Here is an 18,922-nt window from a genome sequence, read left to right as displayed (position 1 = left end):
GTTTCTTTCTATGTCTTTCTCCTCACTGTTTCTTTCTGTCTTTCTATCTTTTTCTCTCCTTCTTCCCATTCTTTCTCTCTATTTGTCTCTCTCTCTCTCTCTTTCTTTCTATTTCTCTCGCCCATCAGAGTCATTGCGTCACACGCCAGACAAATCGGCGCGCGTGTTCTGGGGCCGACGCAGAAGATGAAGAGGTCGAAGAGAGCGCGTGCCGGTTCGTGATAATGATAGTTTTCTGCTCGCTGTGCACGAACTAACGGTCGGCTTAGGCATCTCCGCTGTTAAAAATAAATCCAGTGGATATAGACCATGCCCGAATATTAGGTGGTCCTCTTGTGTGTTACCCTATTGCATCCTTCTGAACCAAGCTTTCGAAAATCCTATCCCAAGCTGTTATTGCATTGCTAACACCTGAAGGTGCTAACGTAGCGCAGTCGAGTGTTTTTTATCTGAGCACTTTGCTTTTGCTTGCCGTCTAGTCCGTTCTCTTTCTTTTTTCTTCGTGCGGCTTTATTCGGCAATGTCAGTCACGTCAGCGGTCGAATGAACGCTCACACTTGTCGTCTTGTGCCAGCGAACAGGTCGCGCTGAGCAAACACAGCCCGAAGGTGTGTGCTTATACGGTGCTCACCGCGGTGCCACGCTGTCACTTACGATGTTGTGAATGCGGCGCTGGCCATCTTTGTCGACTGTCGCGAAGCGAGCCTTATTGGAAGGCGAGTCCCGCTTGTCACGGCGAAAGACGCAGCCGAGGTTGCCTGCGCAGAAAACAAAATATCAATTATAAATAAACTTGGTGGACGCTTGAGCTTTGCCTTCAAGAGTAGAACGCGATATTGCAATCGGGCTCCTTCACGTCGCCTTCTTAGTCGCTAGCTATAGACTATGTTACGTAAGGCATATGGGTGCTGCCATCATGGGCTGTTAAACGAATGTTTTCTTATTTTTGTACATCTGACGCGAACTGATAAAGTCAGGAAACGCCGAATGAACGAACCCAACAGTTTTCACGTGTATACGCCCACCGTAACACCGTTCGCTTAGTTGTTCAAGATAAAACACGCCGAGGTTAACAGCCCAGCATGGCGGCACCGAAAGCCGTCCGTAAAATAGTCTATAGGCTCCGCTTCTCGGAGGACTACTCAACCGTGCCATGAGGAAAAGAACTTCTGTGCGTGTAACGTTGGCTGTTTGAAACTATCCTAAAATGCATACTGCAAGTAAACGTTGCGAAGTGCCCACTACGCCATGGTTTATCATTTTGAGAATTAACGAAGTAGCCGTTACGTTTGCGTAAGGCAACAAGCGCATCTAGGCAGCTACACAATTTGTTGAAGCTGTTGACCCATGATTTTGATTACTTGCATCCATCGCGATTTTTGGCCCACAACCAGCGACGCCGATTGCCGTAATTTCTGCGAAACGAGCTTTTTTAAACACTGTCGCGTTAAGATTTCCGGTAAATTTTTTTCGGAAAAAGTGTCGTCGTGCTAAAAAGCATTTAGAGGAACTGACAACAGGTGTTTATGGTACCTGTTTTCTTGAGTGCAGCGGAAAACTTAACGGTCACATTGTCTAATCATGGAACCGTTACGTGGAAAACGCCGTGAAACATTTTAAATGCGAAGCATTTCTTAGCGAACTTCTGCGACTTTTCGAGCGTAACTATCTGTCTAGCCGCCTACGACTTTTTGCTCTCCTGGCCGTTTCGTTAATGGGATGTATACCAAAACTGGTATAGCATAACATCACTGTATGACGAACATAAATGACAAGTCATAACATGGAAATCATGACATGCTTGTTATGTACAGCATAACTTACATGTCCCGGTCTTGGTGCTCTTGCGGCTGTTTCGTTAAATTGATATACACCAAAATTATTTTAATCGGAATTTTTCGATCTGTAGCGCCGGTTAAGTCGTACACGCAACAGATGCTGCGAACAGTGATAGGGAAGCGCGCGAGTCATTATACACCAGTAAACAAGTGAGGCCTTGTCAATCAAGTCTGTTTTACGGCACTTCGGGTTCGCGCTCTGCGATATGCCGCGCGCATGCGCCGCGGCTCGACTCGGGCTTTCAGGTTCCACTATGTTACGGCGCAGGCAGCGCTGCTTCTAATAATAATAATTGTTGGGGTTTAACGTGCCAAAACCACGATATGATTATGAGAGACGCCGTAGCGGAGGGCTCCGGAAATTTGGACCACCTGGGGTTCTTTAACGTGCAGCTAAATCTAAACACATGTACGGACCCCTAGCATTTCAGTGCCGCTTCTCAGCGCCTACTTCTTTTTGCTTTGTAATAAGCATGGAATAAAACAGGGATTCCTGATGAGAGACTGCGATTATAAGTGCAAATTGAACAGTTAGCCAAATTTAATAAGTGCAGGTATTATTGCAATAAGGAGGCCTCGCACAAACTAATACACTTGCTTTTAAAATTAATTAACGCTCAGGTGTATAGCCCTGATTATAGTTTTTAAACTCATACTGTACATAGGTAGGCGTTGTCTGCTCAGAAAACGTCTTTCTAGCAGGATGGATAGTAGTTGGTGCTGTCAGTGGTATAGTGCATACTGGAATAAAATTTAGAGCGCGGAAAGAAACACGCAGGACAAAGAACGGTATACAGACGCGCGCTTGCGTGTGTATACCTCTCCTTGTCCCGCGTCTTTCTTTTTGCGCTCTAAGTTTCATTTCAAACGTCTTTGTTTTCGTTCTGACGCCTAAAACTGCTGCGAAGCTAGCTCCTGTTTACCGCTTCCTGTAGAAAGTTCCCCATTAGCAGAATGCGTCGTACGAAAGTGCAGTATACATACGGACGTCAAGCCCTGAAAGGGGCGCGGGAAGGAGCTCGGGCTGGCAACGTGGCGTTCATCCATATTGAACGTCACGTGAAGAGCTTCGTCCACGCCGCCGGGACACTGGAAAGGTGTGGTCATATTAGGGATTCCGAGTGGGACACGCGTGGATGCTGGAAAGAGAAATGGCTCGACGGAGCAAAGTGATGGATGAGAAAACATCGAGGGGAGCAAAGTCGCCAGCCCAAGGGGGACGGCAGCCTTCGCTTCCTGTAGACCTCTCTCTATATCAATATTTATGTTTTCGCATACGGAGCTTCTTATGTGACCTGGTGGCTTGTTTTTGTTTGACGGTAATGCGTCCGTGCGTCGTTCTCTAAGGGACATTTTCTCTGTGATAAGTTACTGTAACACAGAGGCGGCTGCGCGCCCGTCTGATGAGGTCGTTTGTCCGCTCTGTTTTTGTACGCAACTATAGAAGCGGAGGACTAAATGAAAGCGGGGCGAAGCGGAGCCGTCACTTTCAGCGAGCGAACGTGTCAGCGTTTGGTCCACTGACATTTTTTGGCACTATCTTTCGGATCTGGCCGTGTTAAAAAAATATAAATAAAAAAGCTGGCACCGCACTAACGGGTTAATACTATGTGTACGATTATTATTAGGGTTTTACGTTCCGAAACCAAGATACGATTATGAGGGACGTGGTAGTGGAGGGCTCCGGAAATTTCGGCTGTGCAAAAAGAAAAAAAGAAAAAAAAAACGAAAGAAAAGAAATCAGGCCCTGCGATCAATTCCCCTTCCTTCGTCTAGTCAGGAACTTGGAGGACGCTTGGGCTTCGCCTTCAAGAGTAGAACGGGATAGCGTAATCGAGCACCGTTCCCATCGCCTTGTCATTCCTTAGCCAAGCTTGGCTCCTCGGTGCACACCTCTACCGTTCCGCGAGGAAGGGAACGTTTGCGCGCATGACACTGTCCGGTTTGAACTCTCCTAGCATGCGTGCGTACTGCAAGTGGAGTTGCGAAGTGCCCACTAGGACATAATCTATCATTCTGCGAAGTTGCGAAGTACCCACTACGCGTCCGTAAGGCAATACGCGCCCTATATACGCAGCTACACACTTTTTTGATGCCGTTTCTGACGATTATTAACGATGCCTGAGAGCTTTGTAATGGGTAGGACATTAAACCACCCACTCGTTGCGCAGTTGACACGGTGTGATGCCGGGTGTGATTCGACGCTTCTGCCACGCAGTATTGCATGTGTTAACACGACTCCTTGCACTATACATGACGGCTGCTATAGTCTTTTTTTTTTTTTGTAACAGTTTCAAGCACTGGCGAGGCTCTATGGTAGAATGCCTGCTCGCCACGCAGAAGGCCTGTGTTCGATTCCGGCTCGGACTAGTGATATTCATTATTTTCATTCATCGCGATTTTTCGCTCGCGGAAAACGCCGCTTTTTCCGGACTCTTCCCCGAAGGGCAGAAAAGGGTCTGCGGCGACTCCTGTCAGAACACACAGGTCAGGTCGTCCCAGCAGCACACCAGTCCAAGTCCAGGTGGCCCATTGTGGAAACGTCCCCAACTTGGACGTCCCTCTGTTAGGTTGAGATTCCGTTTGTAGGATGGATGCAGGTGTTCTAGCAGTGTGAGAACGCATGGCCCGTCCATTCTCATGGTCAGCGCGTCGCCAACGACTGCCAGTCATAACAGTGTATATATTTTGCCACTTTTTCATCGTCAAACATGATTCCGGCTATTTCGTGCATGATCGCGTTTGTTTTGTGGAAAATAGTGATGCGCTGTGTGACGGGATTCAGGGTATCTGTCAGCGATGCCATTCCTTGTTTCTTCATATTTGTTTTAATTTTGCTATTAGCTTAAGTGAAAAGAAAGCCGCTGTTTGCTCCCTGTTATACTCAGCAGTGTCTGGATGTAGGGACGTTAGGCATAGTTATTCTGTCTTTCGGTCCTTTCATCGCGGGCATTGTATGTGTAAGTGAACCGATAAAACAAGAAGAAGCCTTGTTCTGTACTCTGAGATTGAGCGGAAACATTTTAGGGGCCCTGCAACACTTTTTCAACATGTTCAGAAAACGCTGCCTATGGGTAGACGAGGCTCCTGAGAACACGCGAGACAAACATTATAGCGCAGCACGCGGCCTTACATACGTCACAATGTCAGCTAGAAATCGTTCCCTCTTCTTTCTACATATGATGTCATATACCCAAATGACCGCGCCATATGCCCAATTTAACGGCCATTCACTGATTTGAGCATCGTGCGCAGCATAGTTACTGTGGCCGCCGCGGGAGGCCGCCACGTGCCCGCGCTCGCGATCACACTGAAAGTAAGCCGCGCGATCAAAGAAAAAAAAAGAAAGAAGAAGTGCTCAAGGTGATGACGCGCGCGTGACGTAACTTCATTCCCCCGTGCCATCCCTTCCTGCTTAGCTTCCAGCGCGCTGGTCGAGACGAGAGAAAGCAATCACAGCGTGATTGATTTCTCTCTGCAACTCTAAATCTCTCTAACTCCGCTCGTAGTTGAGGGATTATAAGAAATTTTTGCGGTGGTCGATTCGTGAGGCGATCAACTCCTTTAATAAAGCCGTTCGATGGTTACTTGGAAAAGTGTTTCAGGGCCCCTATAAGACATTCTCCATGCGTAAAAATTTCACGTGTCCAATGGAAGTGCAGCATGGTTTCTCTGGTTTCCTCCGCTGCCGGGACCCTGTCGACGATCCATTGCCGGCGCATGTTCTGGAATCTTTTCACCGGCATCTACAGGGCGATTTCCTAAATAGCAAGGAGACTTTAATTCGGAGGTAATAGGTGCCGGCGTCGATTATTCGTCTCCTCCAGCATTTCGTGTCTCTTTAATCATTTGCGAACAGTTTCCGTATGTTTAAATTGTTGGCAGATTATCCGGGTTTTTTGGCGAGATTAAATTCTTTTCGCCCGTATTAATTTTGCAATGCACGCATAAGTGTCTCACAATGGCTTGCTGTAAAAGGCGGCATTGAAATCGCGTTTGGAATTGTTACGCTACTCTTCTTATTCAGCTTCGTCGCAATGTATATCAGCTTCGTCGCAATAGCTAGGTACAGGTTATCGGACCTCATGATGCCTTCGAGTTTCTCGCACTTCTCTTCCGTGTGCACACGGATATATAAAACAAAAATACGAATTATTTATGTGGCTAAGTTCTGTGGAAGTCATGGTTTCATGTGTCGCGCGCGCGTGTGTGTGTGTTTATGTGTGTGCGTGTGTGTGTGTGCGTGTGTGTGTGCGTGCGTGCGCAAGTAAACATGCTAATGCAATAGTCGTGGAAGCTGACACGAACGTAACTCGTTTCCGGGCTATAGTTGGTTCATACCTGCGGCTTTGACAACTTTGGACACGACAGTGAGGTAGACGCGACACAAGCTTAACTCGCAGCTAAACCTTTATCTGCGCTTCACATGTAACCTCAGTTGTGAACAAAGTTTATTCGAATAAACATAGTTGGGAGTTTAGTCGAATAAACATAGTTGTGAGTTCAGTCGAATAAACATAGTTGTGTATAAACGTTGGTTGCGACTGAGCGGCTGTTTTGCGCCTACTTCAATGTCCTGCCAAAAGTTGTGCGCTTTTCAAGCCTACAAGTTGGCACGAAAGCTGCATGAGGTTAATTTTGACGAGCTGTCGCCAACACGCTCTCGTGTTACATATTTCAGGGCATATTCATGTTGTTATACGCACTTTGTGTATACCACTGCTTCCATTATTGGTGTGATCTGAGTTTGCTGTGATGTGCAATAATTTTGTAGAGCATATAATTGTACGGTTTCTAGCCTAGGCACAAACGAGCACCCAATCAGGTTTGCAGTGAGTTCTGCTACGTTCTGACCGGCATGATGTTTCATATTACAAGCAAACGGTATACTTTTGCGAATAGGAGGTGTGTAAAGGTAATGCTTTTATTGTATTTTAAACGAACCAAGGATACAATTCGGGAGGTTTCTTATGAGCTTCTGCGTCGTCATGACGGTCCAGATAAGAAAGAAAATGAATTACTTGATGTTTGCGACATCGCACTGGCGCGCCAAGATTAAGGTTGCGGCGCAACATTTAGAAAGCTTTTGACTGATTTACTGCGCTTCAGTGATCAATCATTTGCCACTTAACGAATGAAAGTCGAGTTTTTAAAGGATGTAATATCAGACACGAATTTTATTTGTAGAATTTCGTATTTAAGTTTGAAATATTAACTTGCATACACTTAACATTCGCGGTTCACGCTGTTGCGAAGAATAACGCCTCGATATGCCTAAAAACACAAAAAAAGGAAAAAAAAGAGAAAGGGCAGCGCGACGCGATGCTTAAATTTTCTCGTCGTGACAGTTTGCTGCAATGTGTAGCGAAGGCTGTAATTAATTGTGTTGTGTAGAAACTATTAAGTGATGCAATAAAACAGTTAAATAGCATCCTGGTTGTTCCGGCGCCGCGTTCTTGCGCAGAAGAGGCACTTAACCGTAAAATTTCGTTTTTTTTATTTCGTTTTTCAGATGTCGTTTTGCATGCTCTGTCGTTTCGCTTACTTGTGTTCCTTTCTTGTCGGAATATTTTCTTCGGAACATTGTCAGTGGCCGTTGCGACCATTATACGTTTACATTACTTGCATTGATGTTGTTGTAATTGCTTTATAAAGCGGTATATAATTGAAACGTTGATACTTGGATGTAGCGCGGTTGGTATGAAGCATGTTTGACTTTGGCAGTGCCGAATTTGTTTCGTGTGGGCAGTTTTTTTTATGACGGCCCTTTTTTTTTTCCTTTCAGGTAGGTGCAGGAAACAGCTGCCTGCTACTTTTTAGGACACGTGAGTTCGTTTTACCTTTCGTTTTATTTTTACGCTCTCGCTGTAAATACTCTGGATGCGTGTCTATACTAGAGCTCTGCTAAAAGACACCACCAAAAACTCGACGGCGTTTTCCTCAATAATGCCGCGAAGTTGATGGCCGAATGTTCTTTCTTTGGCGCTCTATGGCGTCGAGACCGTGCTGCACGTTAAAGAATATATGCGAACCTTGAAGCATTTAGACCTTGCGGGAACGAAGTATTTTTTTACTCTGCCCACCTGTGCGCGGAAACTCCACGTAGGTTATGCGCATGGCGCGTTGTGCACCTTTCGCGTCACCACTCAGTCGTTAGTTCGATCTGTATTAGCGCGAGCGAGCAAAGCTCCATTCTGTGTCCCCTCTCGATGCACGCGTCAACTTTGTAGGCTTCGAAGTCGCACGTGGCTTGTCGCTACACCGATAGCAACCACTCATATGCTGTGATCAAATAGGTTGTATAATAAACACCTAATTGTAAAAGTGTTCCTCGCTTGCACCATGCCCTACTGCAATGCCGCTGCTGGTGGCCTCATGGGATACCGAGGTGCTAATAACATATCAATAGTAGAGTACGAACGCCGTTGTGGTCAGGGAAAAAATAAATATAACACTATTTATATAAATATAAATACATATATAACCGTAAATAAAAATGCAACCATGAATATTCATGGATTAGTAACAACAATTCCTGCGGAGAAATAGAGAGATGAAGTAAAAGTAAATGTCGCTCTTGCTTAGCGATTGGTGTAGCTCTAAATCCTGCGCTAAGTGCGGCTCCAATATATACTGGGAAACCTGAGGAAGTGCGTAGCACGGACACCCAGAGGTTCCCGTTCGTAGAGTCCCCACTGCTCCGTTTACCAAACTGATGATGACGTCAATGTTTGAGGTAAGCATGTAGGGTTTCCTCGGGACGAGTAGCATCTTATTACGGAGATTTGCAAAGTCGGTGTGCGACATGCGCGCTACTTTTTGCTGCGCTTTATCGACTTCCTGCTTGTTACGGCTGTTGAGATGCGTGTTGTCTGCAGCGAGTTCCCGTCAGGTTGTTTGCCTTTTAAGATAGCGACGTAGGCGCCGAAGAAGCGCGGATGGGAGGAGCAGTTGCGCGCTTGGCGAGGCGGTGGCGCCCTCTCTTGCGCGGCACCGGTGGAAGCTGCATGTTTACGAAGCCTTTTTAGTGATTTTAAGTTAATTATTGCGGTTATTTCTCGGTAATTTCCGTTAAGTACCTTATTTTGGACCTTATACGTTTATTTTTACCCAGTTTCGAGCATTTTTAGCCTTGTTTTACGCCTGTATTGACCGCCTAATTTTTAAGCGTGATCACGCGACATGCGACTCTTAACGGCAAGCCGGGACCCTGAAGTGCTACGCACTTAAAAGGTAGTTCATCGTGCAGGTCGCACCAGGTTTGCTAGCCTACACTAGAGAAGGAAAGAAAACAGGGCAGAACAAGAAAATTGAAGGGGATGTGGAAGGGGAGAACAATTGATGCACGCGCTAACATGGTGCCCAATAAGATATGCTGTATAGCGTTCCTGAGTCCGCGCGTTGTTGCTTTGAGAAAGGCAGAGTGAGAAGTTATAAGGGCAAATGCAGAGACGTTAATCAGGCTTAGACCCGTTGGCTAACCTACACTGGGGAAGCGGAATGAAATACGAGGAGGAGGGGAAATGTTCTGATTCTGTGGAGGCACACGCGCTGGACGGAACAGCCATTGATTCTACAGTCCATCAGAAGCATTCGTATATAGCCCGGTGCAACGGTTTTACACACTTGCATATATATTGACACACTTATGCATATATATATATATATATATATATATATTATATGTGTGTGTGTGTGTGTGTGTGTGTGTGTGTGAATGAAAAGTCACAGCGAAGAACGCAACGTTTATTCTGACATTTCGAATCAATGGCCGGCGCCCGGTCGGAACATCAGAATAAATGTTATGCTTCGCACTGTGATTTTTTATTGCTATCTTTAACCGAACAGCCAGGAACCTTAGTATATACATACACGTAAATTGTAAATCACTTTCTCGTGGAGAAAGGGATTACAACTTTGTCTGGTGTTGCCTGCAGTGTCTTTATATATATATATATATATATATATATATACATATATATATATATATATATATATATATATATATATATATATATATATATATATATATATATATCCATATATATATATATATATATATCATATATATATATATATATATATATATATATATATATATATATATATATATATATATATATGTCTCGTAAAATGAGGTAATGGTTTACATGCTTGGCGTTTTTGTACTTTTCATGTTCCAGCTGCGAAAACAAAGCCTGGATTTACACTTTCCGCGTGCGTTCTTCCCAAGTCTTTTTCACAAGACCGTTGCCTTGCATAACCACGCTGCTGCTCGATGCGCATGTTTGCCGTCGGAGCCCGTACGGCTATATACTCCGGAAATTAAATACCGTCATTCCCGTGACGACCGGATATCGACATTGCACGAATGGCGGCAGGTCCTTTGTGTCGTCGCGGTGCACTTGCGCGAACAGTGAGCGGCTCGATTTAGAAAGCATGGCGCGAGACGTGGGCTGTATTTCGTTAACGCTCTTTCGTTGAGAGAGTTATCTACAACGTTGTGTTGTGTCACCTGCTTTGCGAGTGTTGAGTAACCTGAACTGTTTGCTGTCTCGTTCGGTATACAGCAACGGGACTTCGGGCGACTGGGAAATTTTTACCAGTAGAACAAAAGAACGCGTCTAGCCGCTGTTGCTTACTTCTGACGAGTTCGGTGTATATCGATCGCTGTTGGTCCTCTCCAGTACCTTAGACAAATATGTGCTCTGTAACTGACCTTTACGTCTTCTTTCAAACACTGTTGTTAATGCTCGTAGGGGCCTTCAGTGCACCTAAACAATGTGAAAATATACAATGGAGCAAGAGCGCTCCGTTGGAGCCAGAAAAGTTGTTTCGAACTCAAAGAAGCGCTACCTATAGGATGCATAATCGTAATGAGGTGTATACTTATATTAGGAGATATGAAAGAACAGCCTGTGGCTTCTTCTGAACTGGGAGCGCGTAAATCTTTCTTGAACAGCTTCATATAGGAGTTTGAAAAAGTCGGATGCAGGAGGACTTATGCGCACGAGTCGGAGCTTAACGTACGCGAGAGACACCGCTTGGCACTGCGCATGCTCCGAGCCCTTTGTAATGCAGCGCCGATGTATATAGTTCACTGTGAGGAGAGACGCGAGCTCACTCTTTCCACGACTTCCGTCTGAGGATTACAAGGATTCAATCTCGCGGATGAGGCTCCTCGCCTTCCGTGTTCTCCTACATATCCACTCACTTATAGGGAGTCGACGGTGCCGGAGGCAAAAGCAATCGCGATTCCGCCGCGGTTCGTCGACTGTGCATCCTGGCGAAAAGAAATGCGCGGCGTAACGTGGATATCGACTGTCATGCCGTGATATGCTGCGGCCAAGGATTGCTCCGTCGAATCATCGATCTGTCCTTTTTTTTCGGTTTCTTTTTTGGGCGCTTTGCGTGGTATGGCTCCTGCCCTGAGCTGTTGGCATACGGGCATTGGTATCCATGGCTGTGGGTTCGCGTCGCCTGAAATTGCATATGTTCTAGAGAAACTGTATATATGGCAATGGATTCGTGTATTTCTTCTGTGCGTTACCAAAAAAAAAAAAAGAAAACGTATGTGCTATACAAATTGGGCAAACCCCACCACTAACGACTACTCCACTAAAAGGGAAGACAAAGTGAAGGGAACACACGTGCGGCCAACAGCAATTAAGATTGTGCGCCAAACGCCAAGCGCATGTTGGACGCTTGAGTTTAAAGTAGGAGTTGCTCTTCTCCTTCAGCATACCTGATACTGCATCAAGTGCGCGCGCAACTGACTGTTGTCATCGTCGTTTCTCTGTGCAGCGTGGCGATAACATTGCACAGTGGCGTGCGATCTTTCTCGAACTCCTATACTGACTTACCTATTCGGTGTCACTTTAAAAGAGAGAGAGATAGGCAAAGAAAACACAAGGAAACTAACCAACTGAGATGTCCAGTTGTTTATCCGGCACTTGGGAAAGGGGTGTGTGAAAGAATGAAAGAGGAACAGTGTCTATAAAGCGTCACGAAGATCCGCGCTCTCGGCTGCAGTGAGCGAGCTAGCTAGCTAGTTAATCATTTGATCAACTAGTCAGCTGTTTACTGTTTCGCGCGAAGCTGACCGACTGTCAAACGTGACGTTTGTGTTCTTTGCACTGCATACGTGGGCTCACTCATCTGTACAACGCGATAAAATTTTTCGCTGAGTAACAAATTATTATAATAACTGGCGAACCACTTTTATTTAGGCGTAGCGGTCTTCTTGAGTTCGTATACTCGTCGGCTTACACAAACGTACTCGGCAATTTCTTGCTCTTGTTCGTTGTCAATACATATATATATATATATATATATATATATATATATATATATATATATATATATATATATATATATATATATAGAGAGAGAGAGAGAGAGAGAGATAATATGCATAAAACTAAAGTAATGTGGAACAATCTTGGCAGAGAACAGCGCTTTTGCGATAGGTGGCGAGACACTGGAAGTTGTAAAAGAGTACGTCTACTTAGGACAGGTAGTAACCGCGGAGCCGAACCATGAGAGTGAAATAACTAGAAGAATAAGGATGGGTTGGGGCTCATTCGGCAAGCAATATCAAATCATGAATGCTAATCTACCACTATCCCTGAAGAGGAAGGTATATAACAGCTGCATCTTACCGGTACTTACCTACGGAGCAGAAACCTGGAGACTTACAAAGAGGGTTCAACTTAAATTGAGGACGACGCAGCGAGCGATGGAAAGGAAAATGATAGGTGTAACCTTAAGAGACAGGAAGAGAGCAGAGTGGGTCAGGGAACAAACGGGGGTTAAGGATATCATAGTTGAAATTAAGAAGAAATGGATATGGGCCGGGCACGTAGCACGTCCGCAGGAGAACCGGTGGTCATTAAGGGTAACTGACTGGATTCCAAGAGATGGCAAACGCGTGGGGGGAGACAGAAAATTAGGTTGGTAGATGAGATTAAGAAGTTTGTAGGTATACCGTGGCAGCAGAAAGCACAGGACCGGGTTGATTGGCGGAACATGGAAGAGGCCTTTGCCCTGCAGTGGGCGTAGACAGGCTGATGACGATGATGATGATGATGATGATGATGATGATGATGATATAATTTAAACACGCCCTTCGCACGATTAGCTCTGCCGGCGACGCGCGCAATCATTCGATTCAGGCTTGAGACGCACTTTTGAGGGCTTCGCGTCTTTATCCGACGGCGAACGGAACGTTATAGAAGACCTCGCTCTCGCAATCCGCCCCTGTGTTGTGTGTGACAACGCCTCCCCGAATCGAAACTCTCGGTGGCCGACGAATACGAGGATTAAGGCGATGGAATCGCTCATCTCCCCTGAAAAATTTGCTCCCAGACGTTTGGAGGCTGGGAGTATCGCTACAACGCCCTTTGTGCCCTGGACGGGACGGCGGCTTTGTTATACAAGATTGGAGCCGGGCTTTCATTGTCGGACGGAAATAACTTCTTTGTCCAATATTTAGCGATTGATGCGAGAGCGGCCCGTTCTTGCAGCCGCTGTTCTAATTGTTTTTGTGCTTTCTTTTTCGATAGCAATTATAGAGGCACCCTCGGCTGGTGTTTGCCGTTGGTGTGGCCATCATGTCCCGTATATATATATATATATTGTGTGTGTGTGTGTGTGTGCGTGTGTGTGTGTGTGTGTGTGTGTGTGTGTGTGTGTGTGTGTGTGTGTGTGTGTGTGTGTGTGTGTGTGTGTGTGTGTGTGTGTGTGTGTGTGTGTGTGTGTGTGTGTGTAAAAGCCACAATGAAAAATAATTCAGAAAAATACTTTTCGCCGCGCGGATTCGAACGGGCGAGCCTTCGCTCTGGCGTTAGACGGCTAGGCCACGAAACATTCGTTCCTCAGCATGCTAACGGCGAGATGTTCATACACACCACTTATCGCTAGCGGTACGCAGATCTCGAGGGCATTTCAGAGCGTGTTCTCTGCATTACCAGCGAGATGGCGCGAAGGGCACGCGCGCTTTAAAGGACGTCGCCCCGCTCGTTGTGGTGAGCGCTCTGCGCTGTACTTTGGCCTGTAGAGTGCGTAGTCGCCAGCTCACGCGCGCTTACCTCGTGATGAGGGCGGTTTGTTCGTCTTCTGCTTTCACCGGAAAGCTTGCGTTGAAGTTACAGAGTGCATGAACGTCACTTCGCTCGCTGCAGAGGCCGCGTTTGCGAAAGGAGCGCGCTGCTCAAACAGAAAGAAGTAACAACTGGGACAGTTGTTAGTTCGCGCTCCTGTGCGTTCGTTTCGTGCGTCTTTTGTGTTTGAGCAGCGCGCCTGATGTGTCGAGCTGTGACAGGTGTTAGTTCGCACTCGTCCTGTGTGTGTTCTTTTCGTTCGTCTTTTGTGCTTGTGCAGCGCGCTGCAAGTTTCGAGCTGCTTGCCGTTCTTCGCGTGACATTCCACTTTGTTGCTACGGCATTCATTGCTTCGGCCTTGGGGCGAAACTGTGATTTTTTTAAAGCGAAAAGATTTCAGTGGCAACGTTGCATGCGAAAAACCCGGCGCCGCAAGATGGCGCCACCAACGAGGCTGCTCACGTCTGCATCAGTTTCCAATTTATCGGTATTCCGTGCGAACATAACCAAAGCCCTCTCATCTAATTTGTAAACTAAGGCGCTATCCTGCTCCCTTCGCCCCTTCGTCCCCTCCCTCCTCCATACCTTACCCTATTGCTCATGGATCTCGCCTACCAATATTCGATCGATACGGAGCGGTTCACCAAATCCCATATTGCACCCCCCTCCTCCTTTTCCCAATCAATCCCTTCTTTTTTGGAGAACTCTTGCTTTGCTTACGACACCTATGTCACTTCTTGCGGACTGCTTTTCCGTGTTCCCTCTAATTTGCCTGACGACGTCGGATCTCGGTCATGTAGGTAGTCGTGTGCGAATCTCTGTTGCCGTGCAGGATGCTTGCTGTGTGTAGCGCGTCAGCGGGTAAGTGACACGCACGCTGGCAGGAGAGTTATGTCCCCTGGGAACGCCTAAAGCAAGCGGTGTTCGAGTAATGCTCCGAGCCCTTACGCGAAGCCTATATATATACCCTGGAACACGGCACGTCGACGTCGCCACGCGCTATAATTAAGGCCTCCCGCCTGTCGGGACCCGTTCGAGCGGAGCTCTGTTATCGTATGCGTACTATAATTTCTTCAGTGTACGTGGTTCTCCAACAGGAAATCGAGCACCTAGCTTGGCCGTACTCGACGGGAGACGTGACACGCTCGCAAGCTTGCGCGCGTGCCTCGCGTTTCCCCTCTAGTCCGGCCCTGCCTGTACCTTCCTGTAGTTTAGCAGCGAGATGAGTTTTGATATAACTTGTGGACAATTATGAAGTATATGTACAGCCACCCTGTCGGAAAATATGGCCCTGAGACCCCATTCTATCTCATACAGCCTGTTGTGATAGACGGGCTTAAAATCCATTGATCAGAAACACGTCCTTGACAGGCGGCGCTGCTCCGAAATAAAGAAATAGCTTCCGTAACGGAAGTGGACGAACTCTTTTCTCTTTCCGTATTGTTTTCTTTTTTTCTTGTTTTCATATCGCGCCAGTTGCGAACGCGATTCCAGTTTAGTATATATATTGCTTATTCCTAGGCTGTGATAAAAAAAAAAGTAAACGTTGTCGTAACGGCGCGTACTTTATATTTCATGACGCGCCAAATGCATGAGTGACGAAGCGTTTTTTTATTTATTTATTTGTTTGACAATATATGATCGTTGTGGTGCAAGAGACTAAAGGCGACGTTAAGAGTCACGTGACTAGACCTCCAGCACCGCGCTGTACATTCGTCAGACAAAGCAACTGCATTGAAAAAAAAAAACAAATGCAAGAGTACAATAACATTATGAAAAACTAGGCGAAAGGTTATACAACAACGAAAACAAGGCAACGAAAATGTATTACATAACGTACACGTATCATCACAACCCTTCCTTCTTTCAGCCATGTATCATTCGGACAAAATGTGTAGCAGGCTGGCTAAAAAATGTTCGATGTGTAAGTGAACTTAGGTGACAAATCTTTTTTTAGATGAGAAGCATTTCTTGGCAAACCTAAGCCACTTTGAGGCTTAACACGTCCGTCCGTTCGTCCCGTTCCGTTCTGTCGTTCCGTTCCGTCGTTGCGTTTCGTTCTCTCTGTGTCTTCGTGCTCTCGCGGCCGTTTCATTACCTTGATATATACCGAAATCGGCATGGCATGACATTAGTATAAGAAACGTAAATGACAGGTCATGCATAATATACACCAGAATATACGTTTCATTAGCATGGTATATATCAGAATGTACATGCATGCATTGATTACAAACGTGCTGTAGCGAAAGACACGTCATCACATGAATGCCTTGATTTGCTTCAAAGCCAAACAATGTATTGTATGGAGCTCTTCGCTGACTGCTTCGCATTGCATCGATTCGAAGAGTGCGTGGGAGCTGCCGAATATTTTTAATCTGCTGGTAAAGGGGCCCTGCAACACTTTTTCAGCATGATCAGAAAAAGCTGCTGACCTGTAGTCGAGGCTCCTGAGAAAATGTGAGCCAAACGTTATAGCGCAGCATGCGGTCTCTTCCTAAATCAGCAAGATTCTTAAATCAGCAAAATTCTTAAAGTCAGCAAGAAATCGCTGGTTCTTCTCTCGACAAATCATGCCATGAAACCAAGTGACCGCGTAATAAACACAAATTCCACGGCCATTGGCTGATTTGAGCATCGTGAGCTGCATAGTTACCGCGGCTGCCGCAGGACGGCGCCACGTGCTCCTTGCGCGCTCGCGATCACCCCGAAAGTAAGTCACGCTCGAAGAAAAAAAAAAAAAGAGAATGTGCTCAGGATCATGACGCGCGCTGACGAACGGACCTAGCCTCTCGCCCCCTTGTCATTCCCCCACCCTTTCCCGCGTAGCTTTCGGCATGCTTGCTGGTACGAAAGGAGAGAGAAGGCTCTTGCAGCGCGCGACAGATCCCTCGGACTCCGCTCGTACTTGTCGTACTCTAATACTTGTTTGCGGCAGCAGATTCGTCAGGCAATAAACTCGTTTAATGAATCCATTTTATGATTAGTTGGAGAAGTGTTGCACTGGGCCCCTTTAACATACACAATGACTGGAGGGATCTTGTAGCCGCACGCCTAGCCACCTCCCTTATGTAACATAGCTAACAGCCAGATCGTGCAAGGAAAGAGAAAGAAAAAAAAACATACACGGCACGAGTCGTCGCGTGTACAGTTGAAGAGATTAGCCTCCACCATCTTGCGCAAGATGGTGCGTTACGTGTTCAGCATTAGTGTCATAAAGTGCCATCCCATTATTACACGCTTCTCCGAGAACACGGGAAATAAAAGACTGTGTATTATACAACCGAAGCTTGGACCACGATGCGAACCCCATATTGGCAGAGTACATAATCTGCATAGAGCGGATTACAGGCTCTCGGGTATTAGGGCCGACCGGATGGGTATGACGAGATGAGGGAGGATACGCGGCCTGGGATAGTGCCGCGATTGGTGGGGGTGGGTCGATGAGCTTAATTAATCCGAATGCGTCGAGTGTTCGCGGTTGCACAGAAGGTGGGGTAATTGGAAAACATACTAAGAAGGGCTTTCGACCAGCGGTGGCCGTGGAGCTTCGTAATTATTCCGATTCGTTGTGGTGGCTGGGATGACTCATTTTGCCTGCGTTCCGCTGACCTAGCTCGAGCCCAGTTAGTCCGCTTTAGATGCCTTGTTGCAGCTGTGCCAGTATGTGCGGCTTTAATCTCCACTTATGCAAGGCTGTGTAGTTACATATTTAATTACCTAGTATATGCGTGTAATTAGATCAGTATAGTATTCGCTGAAATCCCTAAACCAATCGATTTCACAATGCGCATTTGTCTCTGGGAGCGAGCGCTTTAGTTATGTCCGGCTTGTGTGCTCGAAAGTCATGGAGTCGCAAACTCTCGCTTGATGACTGTTGGAAACAGGCGCTTACCTTTCACCTATCATTTATTCGCGATTCATAAGTGAAATAAATCCGGGTTGCTTTCGATGTTGGCTCCCGAGATGTAATTTACAACATATGCTATGGCAATGCCCCATGCTACGCGTGGCTGCAGGGTCTGCAGCCACGGAAGAAGAATGGACCGTTCTCCTCACCAGTCCCCAAGAGGACGACCAACTTCGGGCTGTCCAGAGAGCCCACGACCTGGCCGTCGAGTTTCATCTCGCGGTCCCGTCGTGGACGCTGCCCGCGGACGAGCCCCCTTAGGGGGACTTGCTCTTCTCAGGACCAAATCACGTTCAATTCAGTTCAGTCGCTGACTCAATTCTCTGGTTAAGCAACGCAGCTTGCGCTTCTTTTCTGACTTTCTTTATGACCTACCCTCATGCCCTTTTAGTAAGGCGAAAGCCTTGGGTGCCTCATCAAACACGAAAAGTCACCGTCGGCGTCAACAGGAGTGATGCAAAAGGTCATTATAACGAGATGACGTCACCATGGGACGTCATCTCGACGTCACAGATCGTGAAAACTTGCAACGTCATCACATAACGTTTTCGCTTGGTCAGAGGTGGGCCGATTTCGGAGGCAGTGCAAAACAGGTGAGGGGCAGAAAGCTTGCAATGCCTACGATCCTGGAGGCAGTGCAAAACCACGTTAGGTGAAGAAAGATCTCGGAGGTTGACGGCATTAGTACATCGACTGAGATTAAAAATAATATGGCTTTCGCCTTCGAGTCGCCTTAGGCGAATGCATAAGAGACCCTGTGATCTTCTCACGTGATTTCCGTGGCGGAAATGACGTGAGTTAATTTTTCATGGACCCCAGCATAGAACACGTTCGTGTTAAAAATGAATGAACGAACAATCCGAAAGCAGGTTATTGGGATCCAGGGGTATTTGCAGCACTATCACAATGGGAAATCCGGCTGCGCAATAGTTACGAAGCTTTCCATATCCGTCCATGTATAATAAATCTCTATGTTTAAAGGGACACTAAAGAGCAAAACGATTTTTCTCGCATTTGTAAAGTAGTCTTCCACGATACCAAAAACACCACGCTTGCTGCGAGAAGACACTTAA

General features: G+C 46.4%; 1 protein-coding gene across 7 annotated transcripts in view; it reads left to right on the top strand.

Moving 5' to 3' along the window:
* The window catches only part of LOC119396007 (cytochrome b5 reductase 4), a 327,851-nt gene that overhangs the window by 195,570 nt on the left and 113,359 nt on the right, over window positions 1-18,922 (top strand). For 3 of the 7 annotated variants that reach the window (XM_037663033.2, XM_037663034.2, XM_037663032.2), the window contains one exon: window positions 7,624-7,663. The exons of 3 other annotated variants lie outside the window; for them this stretch is intronic. The gene's annotated coding sequence lies outside the window, so the exon portion shown is untranslated. The remainder of the gene's footprint in view (window positions 1-7,623; window positions 7,664-18,922) is intronic. One more of the 7 variants, XM_049416861.1, reaches the window with a different exon arrangement.

Source organism: Rhipicephalus sanguineus, chromosome 6 (assembly GCF_013339695.2).
Source record: "Rhipicephalus sanguineus isolate Rsan-2018 chromosome 6, BIME_Rsan_1.4, whole genome shotgun sequence".
NCBI lineage: Eukaryota > Metazoa > Arthropoda > Arachnida > Ixodida > Ixodidae > Rhipicephalus > Rhipicephalus sanguineus.
This window is presented reverse-complemented; position numbering and strand designations above follow the sequence as displayed.